The sequence below is a fragment of the Peromyscus maniculatus genome, chromosome 4, assembly GCF_049852395.1.
Source record: "Peromyscus maniculatus bairdii isolate BWxNUB_F1_BW_parent chromosome 4, HU_Pman_BW_mat_3.1, whole genome shotgun sequence".
Classification (NCBI taxonomy): Eukaryota; Metazoa; Chordata; class Mammalia; order Rodentia; family Cricetidae; genus Peromyscus; species Peromyscus maniculatus.
In genome coordinates this window covers 88,771,392-88,795,870 of record NC_134855.1, presented here as the reverse complement: position 1 = coordinate 88,795,870, position 24,479 = coordinate 88,771,392, and the positions used below count along the sequence as shown (strand labels likewise).

At 36.4% G+C, this 24,479-nt stretch overlaps 2 pseudogenes across 1 annotated transcript in view; one reads left to right on the top strand and one right to left on the bottom strand.

The window, feature by feature from the left end:
- Positions 1-24,479, top strand: part of LOC143272642 (anoctamin-3-like) — a 138,113-nt pseudogene that overhangs the window by 66,791 nt on the left and 46,843 nt on the right. The window contains exons 2-4 of the transcript XR_013050270.1: positions 4,608-4,802; positions 9,732-9,803; positions 22,387-22,505. The product of XR_013050270.1 is annotated as an anoctamin-3-like (transcript). The remainder of the gene's footprint in view (positions 1-4,607; positions 4,803-9,731; positions 9,804-22,386; positions 22,506-24,479) is intronic.
- Positions 21,290-22,182, bottom strand: LOC143272806 (prohibitin-2 pseudogene; annotated as a pseudogene).

Sequence of the window (24,479 nt, the reverse complement as noted above, 5' to 3'; positions counted from 1 at the left end):
GGAATGGGATAGCATGGGATGGGATGGTCTTTTGTTTCTGATACACTATCGATAATGGGCTTTCTCTAGGGCTCCTCTTGGATATCCTGTTGTTGTCCTGAGTTGTGGAGATCCTGCAGTTTTGGATCTGTAGGTTCATCCCCTTCACATTCTCTGACAGTTTATGGATTTGGTGGATGTTGGGGTGCGTTAACTCATAGTTCTGGTTCTGGGCCTAGGTGGTAGCTGGATTGGTCAACGCTCCAGCTTTCCCTCCACATTGCATTCCAGGCGAGTTCTCCAGCACTGCTTTGGCTAGTAGCTTGCCCAAGATCCGTCAAACTCACACTCACACCACCAGGGCCATTTCTAATGTTTTGCCCAGGTGAGATGCAGGACTCTCTCTTCCTACTGCTGCAGGGGATAGATGGGGGTAAGGAGTCAGCTTTCCTGCTCTCATGCCCACAGGGTCAGCTCTAGCGTGTTGTCCAGGAGTACGCAGGAACCGCTCTCCTGTGTGCAGCAGCTGTTGAGGGGCAGGAATAGCCCTCTCACTCTCATGACCCTGGTGGGCCAGCTCTCTTACCTATTGCAGGTAGCATGGGGCAGGGTGGGGAAAGCATCTTTGCCTCACCCATGCCACCACATGACAGACAGGGGAGCAGGGTCAACTCTACTGCCCTTACCACCCTCAGAGAAGGCTCACCGGTGTCCCTGACAATAGGTTCAGCTCTAGTGTGCTGTCCTGGTGAGTTGCACACCAATGGTGAGGGGTGGGGTTCCAGGGTGTGTGGGGGGGTTGTTAAGCTCTTCCCTGAGAGGTGGGGCCAGCTCATCTGCCATAGTATCCAGCAAAGAGCTGGGCCTATTATCCCAGGGCAAAAACGGCAGGGCTAGCTCAGCTCAACCCTCAGATTTCCACACATGTGGTTCCTATCACCCACTGTACTTACACAGGCCATGGACATCATCACAGACACCAGCTGACACAGGACCACAGACCCAGACAGGGCCTTCTGCAGCAGCCGGGTCCCAGGAAGTCACCATGACCCCCGTGGCAGCACAGGCCATCCAGATCAGTATGGCGCTGGTCGCAGTATGACCCTCAGAAACGAACATGTTCCCAGGTTACTGACCAGAACCTGGGAATCCTTCCTAGTTCAAAAATTCTTGTAATTGTAATGCGTGTGTCTTATTTAAATTGTGAAATTAGTATTTAAACTAAAGTAGTTTTTAAACTTAAAGCAGAATTCCAGAAGTCTAACTATAGTGCACTTAGGTTTCAGAGTAGTGCAAAGAGAATGGGTCATGTTCATTTGAGGTTTTAGTCTTTATAGTATCATGGATCTTTCCCTATGTTGTCCACTGCTGTATGACTAAATATTCATTCGGATATTATGTGTGGAGACATAGTGCCAGGCACCCAAACTGTATATGTTTATTAACTAGACAAACATGAAGCCTACCCTCATGCAGTATGTTCCATGCTAAAAAAGATAATGCTAAATAATAAACTCATTAAAAATGAAGATAGGGTCTTTAACCCGGGAGCCTGCATGGAACTGACCTAGATACACTGCATACATGTTACAGTTATGTAGCTTGTTCCTCTTGTGGCACTCCTAACAGTGGAAGCAGGGGCTGTCTCATACTCTTTTACTGGCTTTGTGACCCTCCTCCTCATACTGGATCACTTGCCCAGCCTTAAAACTTGGACAGGGGCGTTGTCTTACTGCAACTTGATATGAAATGTTTTGTTGCTATCAAGTTGAGACCTGCCCTTTCATGAACAGAAACAGAAAGGAGTGGATTGGGGGGCGGGGGGAACAGAGGGGAGTTGGGAGGGAGCGATAGAAAAGGGAGGAGGGAGGGGAAACTGCAGCCTGGATATAAAATAAATAAATAAATAAATAAATAAATAAATAAATAAATAAATAAATAAAGCCCTTCTACATACAAATGGTAAATGGGCTGAGAAAGAAATCAGGGAAAAAACACCCTTGACCATAGCCACAAATAATATAAAATATCTTGGTGCAACTCTAGCCACGCAAGTGAAAGACCTGTATGACAAGAATTTCAAGTCTTTGAAAAAAGAAATTGGAAAAGATATCAGAAGATAGAAAGGTCTCCCATACTCATGGATCCATCGGATAAACATAGTAAAAATGGCCATCTTAACAAAAGAATCTACAGATTTAATGCAATCCTAATTAAAATCCCAACACAATTCTTTACAGACTTTGAAAGAACAATACTCAACTAAACAACCCTGTACAATAAAAGAACTTCCAGAGGTGTCACCATCCCAGATTTCATGTTCTACTACAGTAGAATAATAAAATTCACCTAGTATTGGCATAAAAACAGACAGGTAGATTATTGGAATCGAATCAAAGATACAGATGTAAATCCACACACCTATGAACATCTGATTTTCAACAAAGAAGCCAAAATTGTACAATGAAAAGAAGAAAGCATCTTCAACAAATGGTGCTGGTATAACTGGATATCTGCATGTAAAAGAAAGCAAATTGATCCATCTTTATCACTCTGCACAAAACTCAAGTCCAAGTAGATCAAAGAACTCAACATAAATCCAAGCATACTGAACCCAATAGAGGAGAAAGGGGAATAGCCTTGAATGCATTGACATAGGAAACAACTTCCTAAATAGAACACCAACAGTGCAGACACTAAGACTGACAATTAATAAATGTAACCTCATGAAACTGAAAAGCTTTTGTAAGGCAAAGGACACCGTCAATAGGACAAAAATGGCAGCCCACAGAATGGGAAAAGATCTTTACCATCTTTACATTTGAGAGAAAGCTAATTTCCAAAATATTATAAAGAACTCAAGAAACTAGACATCAAAATACCAAATAATCCAATTAAGATGATGTATAAAGAATCTCAACAGAAAAATCTAAAATGACTGAGATACAATTAAAGAAATGTGCAACATCCTTAGCCATCAGGGAGGTGCAAATCAATATTACTTTGAGATTCCACATGTCAGAATGGCTAAGACAAAAAACACAAGTAACAGCTCATGCTGGAGAGGATTGGAGTAAAGAAAACTATCCTCCCATTGCTGGTGAGTGTGAAAACTTGTACAGTCTCTATGAAAATCAATATGGAGGTTTCTCAGAAAATTGAGAAGCAATCTACCTCAAGACCCAGATATAACACTCTTGGACATATACCCAAAAGATGCTCAATCATGTCACAAGGACATTTGCTCAACTATGTTCACAGAAGATTTATTCATCCAGCATTCTTACTCTCAGCTGTCCCCAGCTTCCATCTGCGTATCTCCCTTAGTTTTCCCCAAAGAACATTTGTTTGTTTACTTATATTTTTTCTTATTTCTATAGACAGCTCTGAAAAAAAAGCCACAGAGAAATAGTTAAAAGTTTAGTGTTCTGTGCTGGAGGTTCTTATGCAAAATAATGATTCACAGAAGTCAAAATTATTTGAAGATTTTTTTTTCTATGTTATCTCTTGATCTTAGTATTTAAACCATATTTGGTCCTCATTTGTAGGGAGCATGTAGTATTCTTAATGGTAGCTTAGAGTATTACTTGAGAATAAATGTTTCAGTCATTGTCATTACAAAGTCCTAGAAAGCTAAGAGAGTGGATATAAGTACTTTCAATCAATTCACAATTCTTCCTCACATCCATTTCTTTTCATATTTTATTTGCATAATAGTATCAAATACATAATTATGTAAAATCTCTGCTTGTTAGCTTATTCATGTTGCTTTCTTTTGAAAGAAAGGGCGAAATGGGGGATAAGAGGGAGAGAGAGAGGAAGACAAGAGGAGGAGGGGGAGGGAGGGAGAGAGGGAAGAACAGAGAGAGAGAGAGAGAGAGAGAGAGAGAGAGAGAGAGAGAGAGAGAGAGAGAGAGAGAGAGAGAGAGAATGCATTTGGGTAGGTAAGGAGGTGGGCAGGATCTGGGAGAAGTTGAAGGAGGATGACCAACTATATTGTATACAGAATTTTTAAATAAATTTTATTTAAATGTTCAATATCCTTATTCATCTGGAAAACGCAAATTTTAAAAAGAAGAGTTCTATAAAGCTATTTTTAATGCCATCAGAACAGGCTCTGTTCATGACGGAAACAACTATTGTAATGTTCCCTCCTAACCCTTACTCACTGGTCATTTTTTTGTACCATTCTGTGTTACATTAATGCCAGTTCTAGGTGACTGTTTATTTCATTTGTGCTTTTAAATAGAATACAAATGTGGGGTCTTTTCAATAACACTAATTTGGATGTGTTGGGTTTGGTTTATTCTTCTGCTTGCAAACCTAAACAGTTAGGTTTACACATTAACAGTCCTAGTAATCGCCATCATAACTGCTTAAGTATTTGTCCAATTTCTTTTGTTTCAGAACCCTCAAAAGTGGTGAAAGCTCAACTTGATGAGAAGCTATTTATTGCCATATCTATATGACTCTTCCCTTGACAAAAAGAAACAAAACAAATTCATTTCTCAAATCTAGATTTTTTTTAATTTTTAAGAGTATATTCTAGGAGCTACCATTATAAAACTTATTTATTCGTCTCTGATACAAGAATTCCATTACTAATAATCACCATTTTGTATTTATAGGAATGAATGTAAGCAAAAGTGAGATAACAACAGAAGCTTCGTTGAAACCGTCTCGGAGATCCTTGCCTTGCCTGGCTCACAGCTATGCTCATTCAAAAAGCTTGAGCCAATCTGCCTCACTCTTCCAGTCAACTGAGAGTGAATCTCAGGCTCCAACTTCTGTAACATTTCTTTCTGCTGACAAGCCTGAGCACGGTGAGTGGCAGTTTATATTATCTGCTGTTAAGTTTTCAAAAAATAAGGCATTTTAATAATTGCTTTTTTCCTGCTTTGCTACATTTGGTTAGTATTTACTTAACTCTTTAGGAATGAGTCTGGCGAAAGTAGGAAATCAGTACAGTATATGGGTCCTAGGAAAGGCTAGTTGGCTAGATGTATGTATATTTCTGTCTTGCTTTACAAGTTGCCTATCCCATGGGAATCTGAACTTTATATTGGGTGTGTTAAGAGGAAGACAAAGCCAGCTCATGAGTCACCAGCTCATATGCCTCCTATTTTATATCCCTGTTGATAGAACATCCCTGGCAATAATTTACAGACTGTATTCAGTAATGTGTCAGCAATAAAGAATTCTATTTCCTTTCAAAAAGCACCACCTGAAGACACTCAAAGGGATTGCACACAAAAGTAAGAAATATGTACATGAACACAAAACCTCAGACAGATTAAATATTGCTAGAAAAGCAGATAATTCAATAGCAATCATGAAAACTATTTAGTTATTTAGTAAATTATCAATTCTCCAACATAAATAAAGGAGAAATAAAATTATACATATCATCTTAAACAACTAGGAAAAATCACCCCCCCCCCAAAAAAAATACCAGCAATTAGTACATACCTTTAAATTATAATGCTACATATAAATGGTTTTAATTCTGAAATAAAGGTATAGATTGATGACTCATCAGAATACAAAAATAAGATCTAGTACTTCCTGCCATTAGGAATCTCACACCATCTCCATACACACACAGAGAGAGAGAGAGAGAGAGAGAGAGAGAGAGAGAGAGAGAGAGAGAGAGAGAGAGAGAGAGAGAGAGAGAGAGAATAAGATAGGCAGCATGGACAATGCCCACAGACACTCAACACAGACAAAATCTCAGCACAGAAGAGGGAAAGAAAGCCTGAAATCTCACACCTAGACAATAAACTCTTCACAATTGATACCTGCTGAGAAACAGAAAATCAGTTTTCTTCCATGGCTTGACACTGGGTATGTCAACCATACTCCAAAGTGGGCTTCATAAGCAGTAGTTGGCCAACACAAATGGGACTTTTGTCTTTGTGTGTGTGTGTGTGTGTGTGTGTGTGTGTGTGTGTGTGTGTGTGTGTGTGTGTGTGTTTTAAGAAAGGGAAAGAACATAGATATGGCTGGGTAGGGAGGTGGGAGAAGAGCTAGAAGGAGTTAAGGAGGGGAATTAATACCAACATGTATGAAATTCTCAAAAATAAGTAAATAAAAACATTATTTTAAAACATGCTAAAATGATTGAAAGTTGATTTCTTTCTAGTGATTCAAGAATGGATATTTCAACATAAGAAAATCAATAAATGTAATATATCAGGTAAAGAAACTGAAGGACATTAATATCAAAGTATTCTCAATAGAAACAAAAATGACCTCTGATAAATTCAAAAACCTTTTATCATGAAAACTCTTGAAGAAATTAGCAATATAAGGAATATGACTATATGTAATAGAAATTATATTCAGCAAAGCTACCAATAACATTTTATTGAATTGGGCAAAAGTTAAATCATTGCTCTGGGATCAGAATGAGATAAGTATCCATTTTTGCCTCCTGTTACTCAAATGCATTGAGTAAATGCATTGCTTTTAATCATAGCACTCAACAGGTTTAGGCAGAAGTTCATGATGTTGAGGCCAAACCGGGCTATATAGTGAGGTCCAGGCTAGCCTGTCCTCCATAGACACTCTCTTTCTCAAACATGGAAGCAGGCAAACAAAGCCACACTACAGTTCCATAGTACTAAAGACAACATGGCACAGGCACAGTATTCAATACATGGACTAAAAAAATCTCTGCATCTATAGTCACCTTACAGTGACAATGTTGCCAACATAGATGTTGTAGATAAAAGAATCGTTAGCAAACACTTGAAAAATAACATGCAGAAGAAACTCTATACCTCTGTATCATCATTCACAAAAAGCAAATCAGAATAGATCAAAGGCCTTGGCATAAACCAGAAACTTAAGAGGGAAAAATAAGAACACTTAAAAATATTCTAAGACTTTTTTAATATGACTCCAATGGCTAAAAAAATAATAAGAATTGACAAATGGGACTGCATCAAATTGAAATGCTTTTGCATAGCGGAAGAAACAAGGAAGGGATAGCTATTCATCTGTTGGTAGATTAATTTCCAGAATAAAGATCTACAAGAAAAAAATAAACACATAAAGAACAAACAATCAGAATGATCAAAGGACTGAGAAGACAATTTATAACTGAAGGAGTAAATGGACGACAAGTACATATAAAATATCTGACAAGTGAAGTCATCAGGGAAATTGAGTGTAAAGCTCCATCAAGTTCCAGGCTTGGTAAACTGTGTCTGAAACCCAACACTGTGGATGTGGAGAATGGCAGATTATTAGTCTGAAGCCAGCATGGTCAATATATAATTGTTTCAAAGCCAATCTCAGCTATAGGGTGAGAATCTATCTAAACAAAACAGAAAACCAAACAGACACATAACAACAGCAAAATCTTCTAAAATGTACTTCCATCTTGTTTCAAAGCCAATCTCAGCTATAGGGTGAGAATCTATCTAAACAAAACAGAAAACCAAACAGACAAATAACAACAGCAAAATCTTCTAAAATGTACTTCCATCTTATCTCATTTGGAATGGCTATCAGTCAAACAAGGGAGGCACAAACAAAACAACTAAACAAAACATACTAATGAATTTTGGAGAGGATATATATAAACAAAGAACTCTATACACTATTAATAATGCAAAATAGTTGTAAATTCATTTTGGAAATTAATTTTTATGCTTCTAATTGAAGCAAAGGCTGAATATAGTAAGGATACCTACATGCCCATGTATATTAACGCCTCATTTATAATAGCTTTTACAGAGCCATCTTATGCCCATCAATACATAGACGGGTAAACAAAATGTGACCTTTATTCACAATAGAACATTATCCATCAAGACAGAGAATGGAATGCTTGTCACTTCAGGGAAAAGAATAGAATTGGAGATGTTCATATTAAGTGAGATAAGGCCAGACTCAAAGAGACAAATAGAATATGCTTTGAATCTGGGGAAGGAAGGCACAGTCAGGAAAGCAAAGTCAAAGTCAGACTATTAGAGAATAATAAAAGGATCAGTAAGAGGCAGATAGGGAAAAGAGAGGGAAATGGGAAGGCCATAAAAGATTTGAGAAATGTAAGAAAATTTCACAATGAATCCAGCTGTTATGGAATTAATATATTTAAAAGTAAGAAATACCAACTGTTTTCATTCATAGTGATACCAAAACAGTAAAGAATTGATAACTAGAGATGAGGTGGTATTGTGTAGCACGAATTGTTAGAGAGTCTTATTAATAAAAGCAAACTCAGAGCCAGGTATTGGGGTGAATGTTGGAAGATCAGAGAAGTAGAACCAGCCACAGCTTCCTCACCTTGCAAATTCCTCGGCTGATCCTGTTTCCTCAGTCTGGAAGCCTCTGAGTCCTCATCCAAATGGGTCTCAGCTGAACTGATGCTCAAAAGCCTAAAAGCTTAACCAGGCCAAAAGCTTCTAGTTTCTTGTCCTCACGCCTTGTATGCCTTTTTGCTTTCTGCCATCACTTCCTGGGATTAAAGGCTCTTGTTACCACGCCTGGCTGTTTCCAGTGTGGCCTTGAACTCACAGAGATCCAGGCAGATCTCTGCTTCTGGAATGCTAGGATTAAAGGCGTGTGTGCCACCATTTTCTGGCCTCTATATCTAGTGGCTGTTCTGTTCTCTGACCCCAGATAAGTTTATTAGAGTGCACAATATTTTGGGGGACACAATATCACCACAGTATTGGGAGCAGAACAGAGTTGAATTTTAAAGGATATACCAAAAAAGATGCCATAGTGAAGAAAAATTGGAGCTGGCATACTCTTGTTCACACATTTACTCATGTAAGACACATAATATACTTTTAGACAACCCTGATCATAAAATGGAGCCATACTCTGTCATTCAATAGATGCTTATATTTTCCCATTCTCCTCTTGATGTTTTTCCAATGAAAATGTATTCCATTAAGAGTCTTTATAAAAATGCAGAATTTTGTTTTACTTTTCTTTTTTTAAGCTATGTTGTTAACACACAGAAAAGTTAATTGTTTGTGTGTGGAGGGACATATGTCACAAACAAAATGTCTCCCAAGCTGGATTGATGATGGTTGATGTTGGAAAACATCTTTCCCTGATAATTTTGAAAGACTCCTCTTTGCTCTCAGGAGAGACATCCTGATGTTGACATATGTGACCACCATGGCACAAAATGCCTTGTGTGTGAAAACTCCAAATTCATTTTTATATCCCCCTCCCCCTGTACCATCAACATAGACTTAGTTCCCTTAAAACTGAGACCTTTTGGAACCTGACCCCCAAAATTGTTTTGTGGGTCTATTGGGTAATCTGGACTTTGCAGTGGTATCATTGAGTGTCCTAAAAAGAGCAGGAGTTCCTTTTAAAAAAGATTGTGGATTGTCAGATTGATACTTCTTCCCTGTTCACTTCATTTCCTGAAAGTCAGGGTCAGCTTGTGAAAAGTTTTTAAGCTAGCAGTTCTTTCTTCTTCTGGACAACTTGGGAATGCTAATATTTTCTTTTCAATAATAGAGCAACACTTTCTATTAGAGTCAACTTACAGTCATTTACAATGGTGTTAATTGCTCAAGAGAATGAACATGTTAAAATGTAACATAGGTGGTGTTTTGTTAAAAGTTAAATTTTGACTGTTGTTCAAATAAAATTTAAATCTCCATACATTAACTTAAAACTCTTTTTTTAAATTGAGCATCATTTAGACATCAGGTATTATAGGCATTTTATAGTTATGCATTTATTTCCCCAAATTACAAAGTGTCTTTGTTTTACAGTTAATTCTGAGGAGAGTAAAAAAGACTCTACTCTCAAATGTTCCTTTGCTGACTTCAGTGAGTTTTGCTTGGGTGAGTTAATTTCCAAGTAATTTTCCTCTCGCCAAAAATAAACTATGTTCTTCAAATCTAGAATAATTTTGCATAAAAGTGTTCATTTTGGGGTCTTTAAAATTTGAGCAGTGAATATAAAAATCTGAGTTTTATAATTATTAATTGACTTATCACACAATTTAAAACTCAAATAATATGAGACTGCAGTGAATAATACTATAACAAATGTCAGTGAATTTTACTTTTAACTTCTTATGAATTTCTTTCCATTCTATACAAATAAATATATTTACACTGATATCATGAAATTACCAAATTTTGCCACTGAATGCTTTTTGTGCTAGTAAAAGTTGAAAGATCTATCCTGGTTCTCCATTAGTGAATAATATACATGTCCTATAAAGTTCAAAATTAATCTATAACTAACAGATACTGATCATGAGTTTTCTTTATGAAAATACTGTTGATGTGTTTGCATTGCCTTTTTGATTAAGTGTGGAGAGACTGAAGACTTCTAATTTTTAATTTTAATTTAAGAATTTTAAAATTCTCTGATCACACCAGCAACACATGATCAGGTTTAATTTGTCTAGGGGGTGACATGAATATCCACACTTTTTATTATTTCCTGGCTAAACATAAATGTAGCCAAGACAAAAAATGCCTAGCCCAATGTTTTTATCTTGTTCTAATTCTTTAGAGATTGTCAAGACATTTCAACATTTGCACTACCTTGAACTGTGTTGTGACAACATTCTGAGAACTACAAATTAATCATGTTTTCATAATATTTTTAAAGCTGGCATAGAAACAGGGCTACCTTATTAATTTCCTAATTAAACGTTATCTGGTTCATTTCACATAAAAAATCAAAAGGAACATTTCATCAGAACACAAGAAAGTTTTTTGCTTCAATACCTCATTTTGTAGCATGAACTTCACTCACTCATTTTCTGAAAACAAAACAACATGAAAATACTTGGTTTTCTTTATTCAACACATCCACACAGGTAGTAAAGTTTACATTAAATTTTTACTAAACTAGTACCACTTAATACTTTAACAATTACTCCAGAATCAAAATACTCTCATTACAATTCCACAGATCTTATTTTTTTTGAAAATTTGTTATTCCAAATTGAATGTATTTTTTCCTAAACCCAGTAGATTGGAACAAATTGTGTTGGTGGGTCTCAACCCATCTGATATTGATATCCTTCTACTTGTCCAGCTTTACACTTGATATTTTATAATTTGTCAGTCTATAACTCCAGTATTCAGAATGCTGAAATAGATTACAGCTTTCAGGTTAATCTGAGCTGATAGCAAGACTGACATTAAAAAGGAGAGAAAAAAAACTAACCCATTTCAAATTTCGCAAACCGTATTTAAATGGAAAACTGCCATTATAAGGAAATTTGCTAATATTTGTGTGACTATAATCATGCTGAACACCCACATAATCCATGTGGATATAGCTCCTAGTTGACAGATACTTTTATCACTTATCTCTTAGAAGGTTCTCTTTACAGTAGGTGGGGATTAACAAGGAAGTCTACAATTGGCCATGATGTGGAGAATAAACGACTACAGAGTTCTCAGCCCTTATTGAACATATATACTACATCCAGTCTTCCAACAGATCAAAGTTCATGGTAGAGGAGGGGGAAGAAAGAGTATAATAGCTTGAGGAGTGGGTGACTAAAGGAAACAGTGTCTATAGGATACAGCAGGGAAGTTGCAGATATAACTCACAGTATTTATGACAGCATGCACAAAATGTATGCAACCCCAAACCAGACCAAATTCCAGCCTGGAGATGGAAGTTTGGTGTGAAATTCAATGACTAGCCCTGAAGATATTGTCTCTGTGACATTGTCTCATTCTGCTGTGAGAGGAAAAGACAGTCTTCTCTAAGAGTGTAGTCCTCAGTAAGTCAACCACTCTCTAATAGAAGACCACACATGTAAAGATGTTTGGGCAGCACAAATTGGTCTTGACAAGGAAAAAAAAAAAGTTAGGTGGATTTGAAAGTAGTCCTGTGTCTGAGATGAGTATGATATTAAAAGTATAAAATAGTCAAATAACAAAAAATAAAGTCTACTGCATCTCTGTAATATGATGTTTTCCTTATCATTGAAAGGAGGTCAAAGGAAGTAAGAAGCATTGAGTATAATTAAATAAACATGAGCATGTCAGCAATGCATGTTCAGCTGCAAATGCCAAGCAGTCTTATTTTCTGCATTTGCCTTCGGAGCACCATTGTATCTGAAGGCATTAAACAGGAATTTCCAAGCACTGTGAACCAAACAAGTGCATCTGTGTAATGACTTTCCCTTTTCACAGTGAACTACTTGGCACTGCTCATGAGAATATTAATGCTGCAGTATAACTGACTGCATGTAGACACTGTTTCATTGAGGACTGATATTTCCCCTTCCTTGAAGGAGGAGCTCTGAAGGAAGAACTTATTTTTATTGCATTAGAGCTTATGCTTCCTGCAGAGCTGATATTTTAGTTACTTCTCCAGCTGCTATGATAAACATCCTGATAAAAACAACTTAAGGAAGGAGGATCTATTTTTAGGCTCATAGTTCAAGTGTTTGATCCATCATGGTAGGGAAACCATGCAGGCTAGAGCTTGAGGTAACTGGTCACTTTGCATCACCTCTTAAAGGCAGAGTGCAAGTGGTGTTTGTGCTCAGCCACTAATTCCATTTATATAGTCCAGCACACAAGGCAAATAATGTAGGGTGGGTCTTCCCACTTCAGTTAACTTAATCATTTTAGTTCCTCACAGATATGGCCAGAGCTTAGCCTAACCTAGATGACCACTCACATGCTTGCCCTGTGGCTGGTGTTTTAGATTATTCCAGATCCTATCAAATGACAAACAGTACTAACAATCACGGTTGCCTTCTTCAAGTCTTTCTTGATTAAAATGTACTTTTCTAATCCAGCCATCGATCAAATCATTCTTGTATCTACTAACTCTGTAATTGTGGCATTTTATTTCATGTCTCTGAGTATTTGTGATTTGATTTGTAAATTAGAATCAATAATTTATAGTTTGTCTGACTCTTGTCTTAAACAAAGAAGTATAGTTTTACCATGGCTACTAGGATACCCAAAAAAATTCATTGATGTGTTTAGTGACTCAGTTTATTTTCACATTTAAATTCTGATGAATCCCCATGTCTTTGCCATACCAATTCATGTTTAGAGATCCTATTACCATCAAATATGATACTTATGATGTAACATAACAACAGTAATTCACTGAACTTCTTATCACACAACACTTTTCTTAGTTCACCTCATGTAATTCTCATAAAATCCCTTGAGGGTGAGTTTATTATTATCACCTCTTGAAAAATTTGAAAACTAGTTCTCAATGGATACAATAAATTTTCAGATGATGAAAAGCTACCCAATAGGGAACTGGAGTTCCCTGGAAGTCTTAATCCTCATCCTCTCTTTCATTATTATCACATGCACAAAGATCTTTAAGGTAAAACATAAATAGTGCTGTCCACATAAGACTCATTCTGTAATATTTTCAGTTTCTGTGATTAAACTGCATGGAAAAATGTACTTGTGGAAATGATTGATTAAAACTAACCAGACGTTCAAAATTTATTGTTGTTTGTTTTCTCCATTCTATTGTGTGACATAATGCTGAATTCTGCTTTTCCTGAAGCATCTCATAAAGTCAGAATGTCATTGCCATCTGTATTTATAAAACACACACACACATACATGTGCATGCACACAAGTGTGTACATGGGTTCAAGAGTACACATTCAGTTATGTTATTCGTTTATTCACCCATGCATTCACATAAATCATTCAACAAAATTATAATTTTGAAATCATTAGTTTTGGAATCCCATTAAAGTTGGAAAATGACAAGGATATGATAATTAACATGGATGTGTTTGATTATGACTAGACAATTTAAAATTAATTAACTTAGAAATAAAATAAACTTATCTAATCAAAACTGGTATATTTGACTTCAGCCAGTCAAAATGTGTGTTTATCCAATCAAATTGTAATGTCAAAACTTTGTTAATGTTATTAATGCCTCTTAGTAAGGGGTCTTACTAAAAAGTTAAGACATTTACTTGCTTTCTACAAGCTCAGTAGTTCAGACTGACTGAGTAGTAATTGTTGCTTCTTAGAGTAATATGGCTAAATGATTATATGGTAATTTTGCTTTCCTTACATTGACATTATCTCTATCAAATTTTATTAGTTTCCCAAAAGCATTTCATATCAAATATGATATAAGGAACAACTACCAACTAACATAGCTAACCTACTTAAAGGTTACAGACATAAGAGAATTATTCTTAAATCCCCATTTGCGGTGATGACATTACATTTATGGCAAACATTTTAAGTTATTTGTCAAACTTGTATAATTAACAGGTATTCTTGGTTCAACTTTCAAAACACATTCAGAATATGACCACTGCTTACCCCATTCACTCTTTTACGTAGTCTGGTCAATGACTTCCTGGCTATCCCGATGCAATGGGTGTCTAATTAGACTCTGTGATCAAACTCTTGCATCCTTACAGTCTATTTTCCACAGTGCTATACTGAAAGGAAAATTAAATTTCATTATTTCTCTGCTCCAGTCTTTCCAGGGTTTCTCATTGCTTTTAAAATATAAACTTACTTCGGCCTTCAGAGGCCCTGTGAAATCTGGGTCTATTCTATATAGGCCAGTTTTTAATGCTCCTTTCCAGTAAAAGTGCTGCAGTCAACTTATTCTTGTGATTTTTCATTCATCATAATATTGCTCTCATCTCAGAACCTCACATTAAAATAAACCCGATCTACACCATCTCCCCCTTCTGTCCCAAAGCATTTCTTCAGAACGGGTATTGTGACTTAAAATTGTATGATTTATTTAGGGATCCCTACTGGAGATGAAAATGTAGAGACCTTGTTCATCACGTTAGCATTTGTAGCCCTATAATCAACAATATTATATGATACCTATTTTATGCACAAAAATATTTTAAGATCAGTTACAGGAGTGAGGAGCAGAAATAAGTCAGATTATATTGATACATCCACACACTTTCAGAGAGTCTGGTGTACCATCCTCTGGCTGCTTTGCCATTCATTACAAGGAAAAATGAACAACAACCTGTTAGGAATAAATGCTTGGCAAATTTTTGCCCTGAATAAGATAAGATGTTACGTGGAGTAAACACTGGTGCACAGGCATACTAGGGTTCTCTGAGTACTATCAATAGCATGGATGGAACTCTCTTGCAATAGTAGTATAGAAATAAGTTATGGTTATAGACAAATAAGAAGTACAGGAATAGAAAAACTTTATTACTTCCTGGGTCCTCATTATCACTATATTAAATCCCTGAATAATCTATATAGGGATCATCCAAAGAAAGTTCCATATGGATAAAAAAATGAATATGTTATCATTCAAAGGGGGTAATTTTGTATGCCAATCCTACATCTTACTACCTGGGTTCACACCATTTGTACGTCAGCTTTCTGAGTTGTAAAATGAAGACATTGTTCATTCCCTTCTTATACTATGGATATCAAGCAGGATAGAATTAAGATTTTTGTGACAGTCAAGTAATACAATGTATGTTGGATAAGACATGTAAATTATAAACATGAAAATGTTAACCCACTATAATTATTTAATTATGCATTTTCATATATTCTGATAACCCTAGATAAACTTTAAATAGAAAAGTTTCAAATTAGGGAAACAGACTGATAATGTTCTCACATATTCAAAATTCTCCAAAAGGACCCTCATCCATTCCCAGGCATCACTCTTGTACCTTTGGTAAAATAGAATAAATAATTAGATGAAATGACATTATCAGAAATAATGGCAGTTGGAATATGATAGCTACTGAAATTATAATCTCAGTTCTGGTTGCAAAATTTATTCTTTTATCAAAGACACCTACTTAGGGTAGAAAATGAAAGTTATGTCCTTTTAAGAAACTCCAAATGCCATTTATCTTACAGATATATAAGTACTAGAATTGTAAATTAATAGCAAACAGAAGGAATATGTGTTTGTTTAATATTTTTTTCAAGTAATTTTTCATGGATTTTTTCCATTTAGTCCTAGGAAGTAATCCCTATAAATATTTTAGTACTTCCCAGTTTTATGTTAGGAGACTCTTGCAAACCCACTGTCATTTTAATAGTAAATGAGAAAGCCTAGATTTTTTTTTTTTTTTTGGTTTTGGTTTTTCGAGACAGGGTTTCTCTGTGTAGCTTTGCGCCTTTCCTGGAGCTCACTTGGTAGATCAGGCTGGCCTCGAACTCACAGAGATCCGCCTGGCTCTGCCTCCCAAGTGCTGGGATTAAAGGCGTGCGCCACCAATGCCCGGCCCAGAAAGCCTAGATTTTAAGTTATATTGTTGAAGCTACAGTTCATACTTTTCTCACTCTATTAGCTTCCTTATGTCAACATGTGATTTAACTTTTCTTAAATTTAAAACTGTTTTCTTTTATTGGGTGCATGTTGTTAGACCTTTGGGGAAGGAAAAATCAGTAAGAGTTCTATTGGTTATGGCAAATGTCATCAAGTGTTACTGGCCCAGAAGCTTCTGTGGTTGGTGCTTTGAAAGTCATTTTTTTCTTAAGTTTTCATTTTCTGAGTGTCAAGATGCAATTAAGTGCCAGAAGCACCATTAAATTACAAGAACTTTCAGGGGAAAGTGGAGAGTTACCATGTTTGTTAAATATGTATATTGTGAACCTTATTTTAATTTCTGAAATGCTATGATGTGAAGAAAAAGTTTATAGAAGGGAAAATATGATGGATGTTTAATACAAAATTTCAATGTTATTACTCATAGAATTTTTTATTTGAAATTTAATTGATATTGTAGGCATCTGTGAAAAAAATGCATTGTCAAACGAGGAGATTTGAATACAAATAATACTGTCTTTAGTAAGACCCAAAACACACTGGCAGATTTCATTTATATTTCAGGAGATCCACTAGCAAAGGGGATTTGATTAGCTTCAGGAATCTAAACACAATATGGTCCTCTCCATTGTTGCCCACAGATGTAGACAGGCAGAAATACCAACTTAAGACAATTTAAAGTTCTGATAGTTATGATTCAAACATCCCCTGGTAAGAATAATAGAAAAGATCTAGAGCTGGGGCAGGAATGAATTTCTACTATGCCAAATCTAAAATAAACTATCGTATCTTCTTTTCATACTGTATTTTCCACTCTTAATCCTATTTTAACCTATACCTAGGGTATTTTTTCCTGGGACAGTGATAAAACACTCAGATGAAAGCAGCTTGGGGTGGGTTTATTTTCTTTCACTTACAGCTCAAGGCACAGTCCATCATGATACAGAAGTCAGGGCACCAGTAGCTTAACATACCTATCAATATCACATACTCTCTCAGCAAGCTAGTGTCCAGCTCACTTTCTCCATTTTATGCAGCCTAGTTTCCCTTGTCCATGAGATGATCCTCTCTATAATTAAAATGGTCCTAGAATATCAGTTGAAGTAATCAAGATAATCTTAGAAACTTCATTGCATGCCTTCTGTTATGTATTTGTACGTAATCTTTGCTTTCTGGATTGATGCTTCTATCATTGTCAATTTGAGGATCATATTTACCATCTAGTGTTTACAGCATTTAGATTTAATGAATGCATGAAACTTTTATATAGTTATGTTTTTCCCTCTTTGAATCTTCTGTTGCTCTCAAGTCTCCAGAGTGTTGCATGGCAGTCCTTTTTCTGCATGAGGCAGTAACATGCATAGTGGCATGGATTCCTGAGTATAAATATAGAGCAGAAGCACACCAGTTCTGCTACACATGGGATGAAGGACTTCAGGTTATGATTTCAACATCCTAAAAGCTAAAACCAAGGCTGCCAGCATGAATTTTAAAGATGTGGTAAAGTAATATATGACACTGAGACCCTTTTCTATTCCAGTCATGACTACCAAAACTGCTGCTGACTTATTTCTTATGTATGCTATATTCAATAAAATTGTCTTTTTAAAAAAATGACTCTTTGATCTGACAAGTATTAGCATCCCTATCAACTTGACCCAAACACATCTTCTTTCCTCAGTCTTTACAAGGTCTTAGTCTCTTTTTCCTCTGCCTTTAGCACCTCAGTCTATTCTTTTCTTTGCAGTATTGGTTTTGTTAAAATAGAGATGATGCCACTCTGGTGTCACCCTGTTTAACTAAGATGAAAGATAAAGGCTACCCAGTGGTTCACAGATCTACAGATTCTACCCTTCTCCTCTACCGCCACTCTCACACATCACCATGTCATGCCCTTCTCTTTCCTTCCCCAGCAGCATCACTACCACTGCCTGGAACATGCAGGATGGCATATTCTACCTCAGGAACCTGTCCTTAGTAATCCTTTGCCTGTATCGTGCTTCCATTGAAATTCACTTCCCTCAGTGACATTTTGTTCCAGGGTTAGTTCTGGGTGGCAGCTTTTGGCAACCTTTTTAAAAACATTACAGTCTTTCCCTACCTAATATTTACTTTCCCAACTTCTCCTCCAGTTTCTATTTCTCATTGACTATATTAGTTTCTAATACATTTGTTGTTTCTTCTTTACCACTGTCAAGTTCATTGAGGTAGGAAGTACATTATTGTGCTTTGTGCTGTATCCCACCTGGAATCATCCAAAGTACACTGCAGAGCTAAATATATTTATCCATTGAATGGAGAGAAAATGTCACTAGAATAGGAAATAACAGGAATAGGTTGGCCTCTGGCATCTTTTTGACCTACTGGCCAGTGCAAGCTCTCCAGTGTTAGCTATCTTTTACCTTCTCCTGTTTAACCACACATGGGGATCCTGATTGCTGTCTCATGTGGGAAAGAAGAAAAGAATAGGGGCAGGAAGACAAGGAGAAACACACATACTAGCCCCTCCCTCCTGTCCAAACAATGTGCACTTATTGCTGTCACTGGATGACCTCTTCTTCCAGTTTTCATGGGTAACTTTTGCTCTTCCTTTTCATATCTATACTTAAATGTCCTTACTTTTTTTTTTTTTTTTTTTTTTTTGGTTTTTCGAGACAGGGTTTCTCTGTGCAGTTTGCGCTTTTCCTGGAACTCAAATTGGTAGACCAGGCTGGCCTCGAACTCACAGAGATCCGCCTGCCTCTGCCTCCCGAGTGCTGGGACTAAAGGCATGCACCACCACCGCCCCGGCAACACCACTTCTTTTATCACCTGTTTCTTTCCCTCCTATCGTATTTTCTCCAATGCCATAGCCATATGACATAGTTTTCTTAATTTTTTTCTTATCTTTCATGTATGTTTTATGAAGGGGAAGTTGTGTTTGTTACTATTATATTAAGACTTTTACTTAGAGAAGTGGTTTAGTGACTAATTATTAAATTAATGATATGTAGTTTGCCTTAATCTGTAGGAAATATTATTTAATATTCACAAATATCAGCTTTAAAATCATACATAGACTTTAATTTCATGCATATCTTATTAGCATTATAATTTTACATAATCATTAATTCTCAGGTTATGTACTTATTAAATGTAAACAAAAATAATATACTTCACAAAGTTATTAAGTTAAAGAAAGCAATGCATATAAAGTTTGTGGCTGTGAGCAAATAGTAACTGTCAATCAGAGGATCATTTTTCTGTCCATGGAATCATAATTAGGTTAAGTAACAAATTTAAACACTAAATATTCAGAACATCTTACATAACCGGTTATTAATGTATCTTAGGAGATAAGATACATAAACAGCTTATACTAATGTTTTTATCATAGTAGCTTCATATGCATCATAATATAATATGTATTTAAAGTTAATAGTTAAATAAACTAATGTTCTCTTTGTGAGAAACATTGCTTTTCTTCCCTGTACTAAGTCAGCTGACTGAATTATTCAAAGTACTGTGTACAGTCCTTCATGTCAAGTTCATGTTTGATTGCTATAAACAACTTTGATAATTATTTCCAAAACTCTTATTTCTTGGAAAAGGTTAAATATATAACATTTAATGAGATATTTGAGTCTTATGAAATATGAATTTTGTAAAATATTCATAGTTCTTTATGGTAGAAATAGCCATCATAGATATTTCCTGTCTTATACTCTATGTTAATTATTCCTTATAGACATCTTCTTATGCAACTGACCTTATAATGTAATATAGTTTTATTATTCTAATCATTTTAATTTTTTACACTTTCTTGGCAATTGTAATTTTTAATCACCTAATTTCTGTAGTCTTCAAAATATTAGTTAACATATCTTTTATAGTTTGGTTTTGTGGACTTCTTTAACCCTTTAGTCAAACTCGGATTTCTAAAACTTCTCAAATTTTAAGGCGATGAACCCCAAATTAATGTATTTGTAATATCAAAATGTGATTAAGAATCTGTAGTCAGAAGTTTTCCTGTGTCCTGCCTGGTCCTATGGCCACTCAGACACAAGTAAACACCCAGAGTTTTATATTATTTTTAAACTATGGCCATGGCAGGCTTCTTGCTAGCTAGCTCTTATATTTTAAATTAACCCATTTCTATAAATCTATACCCTGCCATGTAGCTTGTGGCTTACTGGTACTTTTACATCTGGCTTCTTTTGATGGCAGCTAGCAGTGTCTACCCCCATCTTCTTTCTGTCTCTCTGTCTGGATTTCCCACCTGCCTCTAAGCTGCCTTGCCATAGGCCAAATGGCTTTATTTATCAACCAATCAGAGCAATACATTTTCACAGCATACAGAAACACATCCCCCATCAAGAATCTACTCAATCATTACAAATATCTCCACCTAAAATTTCAAGTCATACAATATGTCTAAAATAGTTTTCATGGCTCTGGGTGTGTATTTAAGGTCTTATATACATTAAGAAGCACAGAGCTGCTGAGTTCACATGGATGTCATTCTCAGCTTCAGCATTAAGACAGTAATTAAGGGCAGGCAGTTGTGTGATTGTTTTGAGCTTATCCTTTAGATAGACATTATGTAAATATTTTGTTTAACTAAACTTGAGAAACTTAAAAAGTACAGAAATTTTCTTTTTTCTTTTTTTTCTTTTTCTTTTTCTCTCTCTCTCTTTTTTTTTTTTTTTTTTTTTTTGATTTTTTTCGAGACAGGGTTTCTCTGTGTAGCTTTGCGCCTTTCCTGGAACTCACTTTGGAGACCAGGCTGGCCTCAAACTCACAGAGATCCGCCTGGCTCTGCCTCCCGAGTGAGAGTTCATGGGGTGGTGGTTAACTCTCCCGATTCTGAGGAAGGGACGATACCTTAGGAAATCACTGAGAATCACACACTGCCTCAATATTCCTGGGCCAATACAGGGACAGAGAAAGCCCTCAGGAATGTATGATCTTCAGTCATCCTTAATCCAAGAGGACAGGTGCATAGGGACAAAGACACATGAATAGGGGTGGGGCATGCTTCTCTGGAGAAGAAACATATCCACATCTCTGGAGGTAGTGCTCATGATAGCCACACTCTTTTCTTACCTTTGATGAGGCTGTCACTCCCCAGAGTACAGCGTTCATCCTGTAGATTCTGCACTAGATTGACAGCAGCAACATGTTGATCTGTGACATGGCAAACCTCTTAGAGAGGGCCTGGGTGGCCCAGATCTTTCTGCACTTGATGTAGCCAGGATTCCGACTCAGTGCTTCAGGGAGCCTCTTGGCAGCCTCAGCCTGCACTATCTTCCCTTGCTGTTCCTGCCTTACATTCTCCACCAAAGGTAGAGCCCACTGGGCTTCCCACAGGGCCACTTGTTTGGCTTCTATAGCAGCTGGGTATTTTTGGCTAAAGCTCAGATCTGTGATAACTGCATCACTCAAGATGAGGTTGAAGTCCTTGTGTGCTCTGCCAGTTCTTTTCTGATCAAGGGTGATACCTGAGCCTACTGGGTAATCAGCTGTGAGGCAGTAAACCTGGAGATCACACTCTTGTTGACAATCAACAGCAGCACTCACTCCTAGTGGTCTACCCTAGGCTCTGTTAAATGCTGGAGGCCGGGGGGGGGGGGTCCTTAACTTTGAGTCAAACACCACTTGCAGGGAAAAATTCACCAGCTGCAGGTCTTTTGAGCCTGTAATGGAAGAGTTTTTTTAGGGTCTAGCCCAAACGTCATTGATGATAGAGTACTGGAACCAGGATATCCTGAAGTTAAGGCCTTCACCCAGGATTGTGTCCTGATGTAAGTAGCCAATCTTACTAACAAAGATTGGTCTATGATCACCTTCCAAAGTAAACATGGATTCATAGATATCATATGTCATGGCCCCCAGTAGCAGCTTCACTGCCATGACCATGCCCCAAAGCCCCTGGGACAGGCACCCTGCTATGTCCTTCAAGTTCTGGGCCATATCTGATCATCCTAAAGGCATTGGCACCAGAGGTCGGGAGATGGTGTCCACCTACTTCTATCTCACTCCAGTTCAGAGACTATGCCCTGTACATGAGCATTAGGGACCACGGTGCTCTCCAAAAAGCACAGATTTTAAGTGAGGTATTTTCTGAATAAAATGAGTGGACAAAAATGCATATAACTTTTTCTTTTTCTGTTTTAGCTCTAGGCAAAGATAAGGATTACATGGATGAATCTGAACATGCCAACTATGACCGATCTCGTCTCCTTAATGACTTTGTTATCAAAGATAAGCCTGAATCGAAGACAAAATTATCTAAGGTAATTCATACTGAATTATCTATGCACAATTTTTGTAATGTAATTTTTAAAAATTTGAACATTAGTCTGTATGATTGGATTCGTGCTGGAAAAACTAAAAAGACATGTAAGTTAATATGTATCTTAAAGGATTCAAGTATGAAAAGCTGTTTATTGACATAATCATTTGTGTTATAAAGCAATTATTTTATTATTGAACAGATCCAAAATTACCCCTTTATTTTTTAAATTTATTCTTTAATTTTTAAACATATTTTATTTCTAATTAAATATAATTATACTATCCTCCCCATTCCTAAACCTCCTCCATGTCCCTTCATTTCCTTCTCTAATTCATGACCTCCTTTTCTTCAGTTATTCTTAAACACACAGAGATATGTACACACATATAATGAGTAAGAATATAAACACAACTTTCTGAGTCTATTTAGTGTTGTTTATATGTATAGGTTTTTAAGGCTGACCACTTGGTATTGGATAATCAGAGGTCTCAGCTATGAGAAAACTGATTATTCCCTCTCACAATTGCCATTAATTGACTCTAGCTCTTCATCTAGGGTTACGGTCCTGTGAGATTTCTTCCATTCACAGTGGCATGCCAAATAGTATTTCTTCATTCGAGTCTTATTCTGGCAAGTCAAAGATACAATCTTACAGAATATTTCCTTGTCCTTGAGTTTTACATTGTGCTGTACCCTCTTCTATGACATTCCCTGAGCCTTAGGTAGAAATCTATCTGGACTGTGGATCTGAGAGTCAGTTGTTCTCTATGCTTTGATCAGCTGTGACTTTTTGTAGTGGTCTCTGTATGCTAAAGAAAGACTTTTGGTAAGGCATGAGAGTCTACACTTAGATATGGGTATAAGGATAATTATTTGGAATGCTACTGGCTTACAAATGCAGCAGTAGTATGCTCTCTTCTGAGGTCCATAATTATTTGTATGGGACACAATGCGATATTTCAATGCCTGTATATATTTTAATAACATAGTGATTTGAATATCACTGTGAACATTTACCATTTATTTATTGGGAGAGCATTCAAAATTCTTTCTTATAATTATTCTGGCATATATAATACATTATTATTAACTGCAGTTACCCTACAGAGCCATAGAATACTGCATGTGTCTCCTATCAAATTGTGGCACTGTACCTGTCAGACATAATTATTTAAACACCAAATATAAGCCATGAAGTTATTTGTTAATAATTCTTTTTTGGAATTAGTCCTTCACTTTTATGTTTTTCTCCTCAAAGTTAACATATTAACATAGTTTTATGCTATATAATTTAAATGATTTGACTTCCAATTCCACTTATTATTAGATATAGTGACATGGACATATTAATTACACACAATGACTTTGTTATCCTTATCTGTAATTTTGAACATACTGTCTGCTTGACATAAAACATGAAATGACTTTGTGAAAGTATCTAGGGCATAGCAAAGCCTGAGTACATACCAGAATTTTATAGCAACTCGGAGGTTGAGATTGTAGCATTGAAATCATATTTTACCAACAAATAAAATAATGAAATATAATTCAGTTTTAAGCCTCTTTAGTTCACTGTTTTCACCATTCCTCAAATTCAATGCTTTTGCAGATTTTCCAGGGCAACTGAATGAGACAGTCCAGAATCAAATTGCTGGTGATTATTTTCATGACAGTGACTACAACTGACTTATATCTCCTCCTAGATGTTAAGATAAATACTATCTCAGAACAAGTTTACCCCCCCTTTTCCTGTTAAAGTGGGGTGTCTTCTATAAAGAGATGGGGAGGAATGAAGGAAAGGAGGAAAGATGGAGGGAGAGGGTAAGTGAAGGGAAGGAAATAGTCTGAATATTTAATTTAGTCCAAGAAATTGCTTAAATTTCAATAGCTCCTGCATAGGTACTACTCATGTTCTTGAACATAATTCTCTCTGTGATGCTTAGTTTGTTTAAACTAGATTAATTTTCTCTTT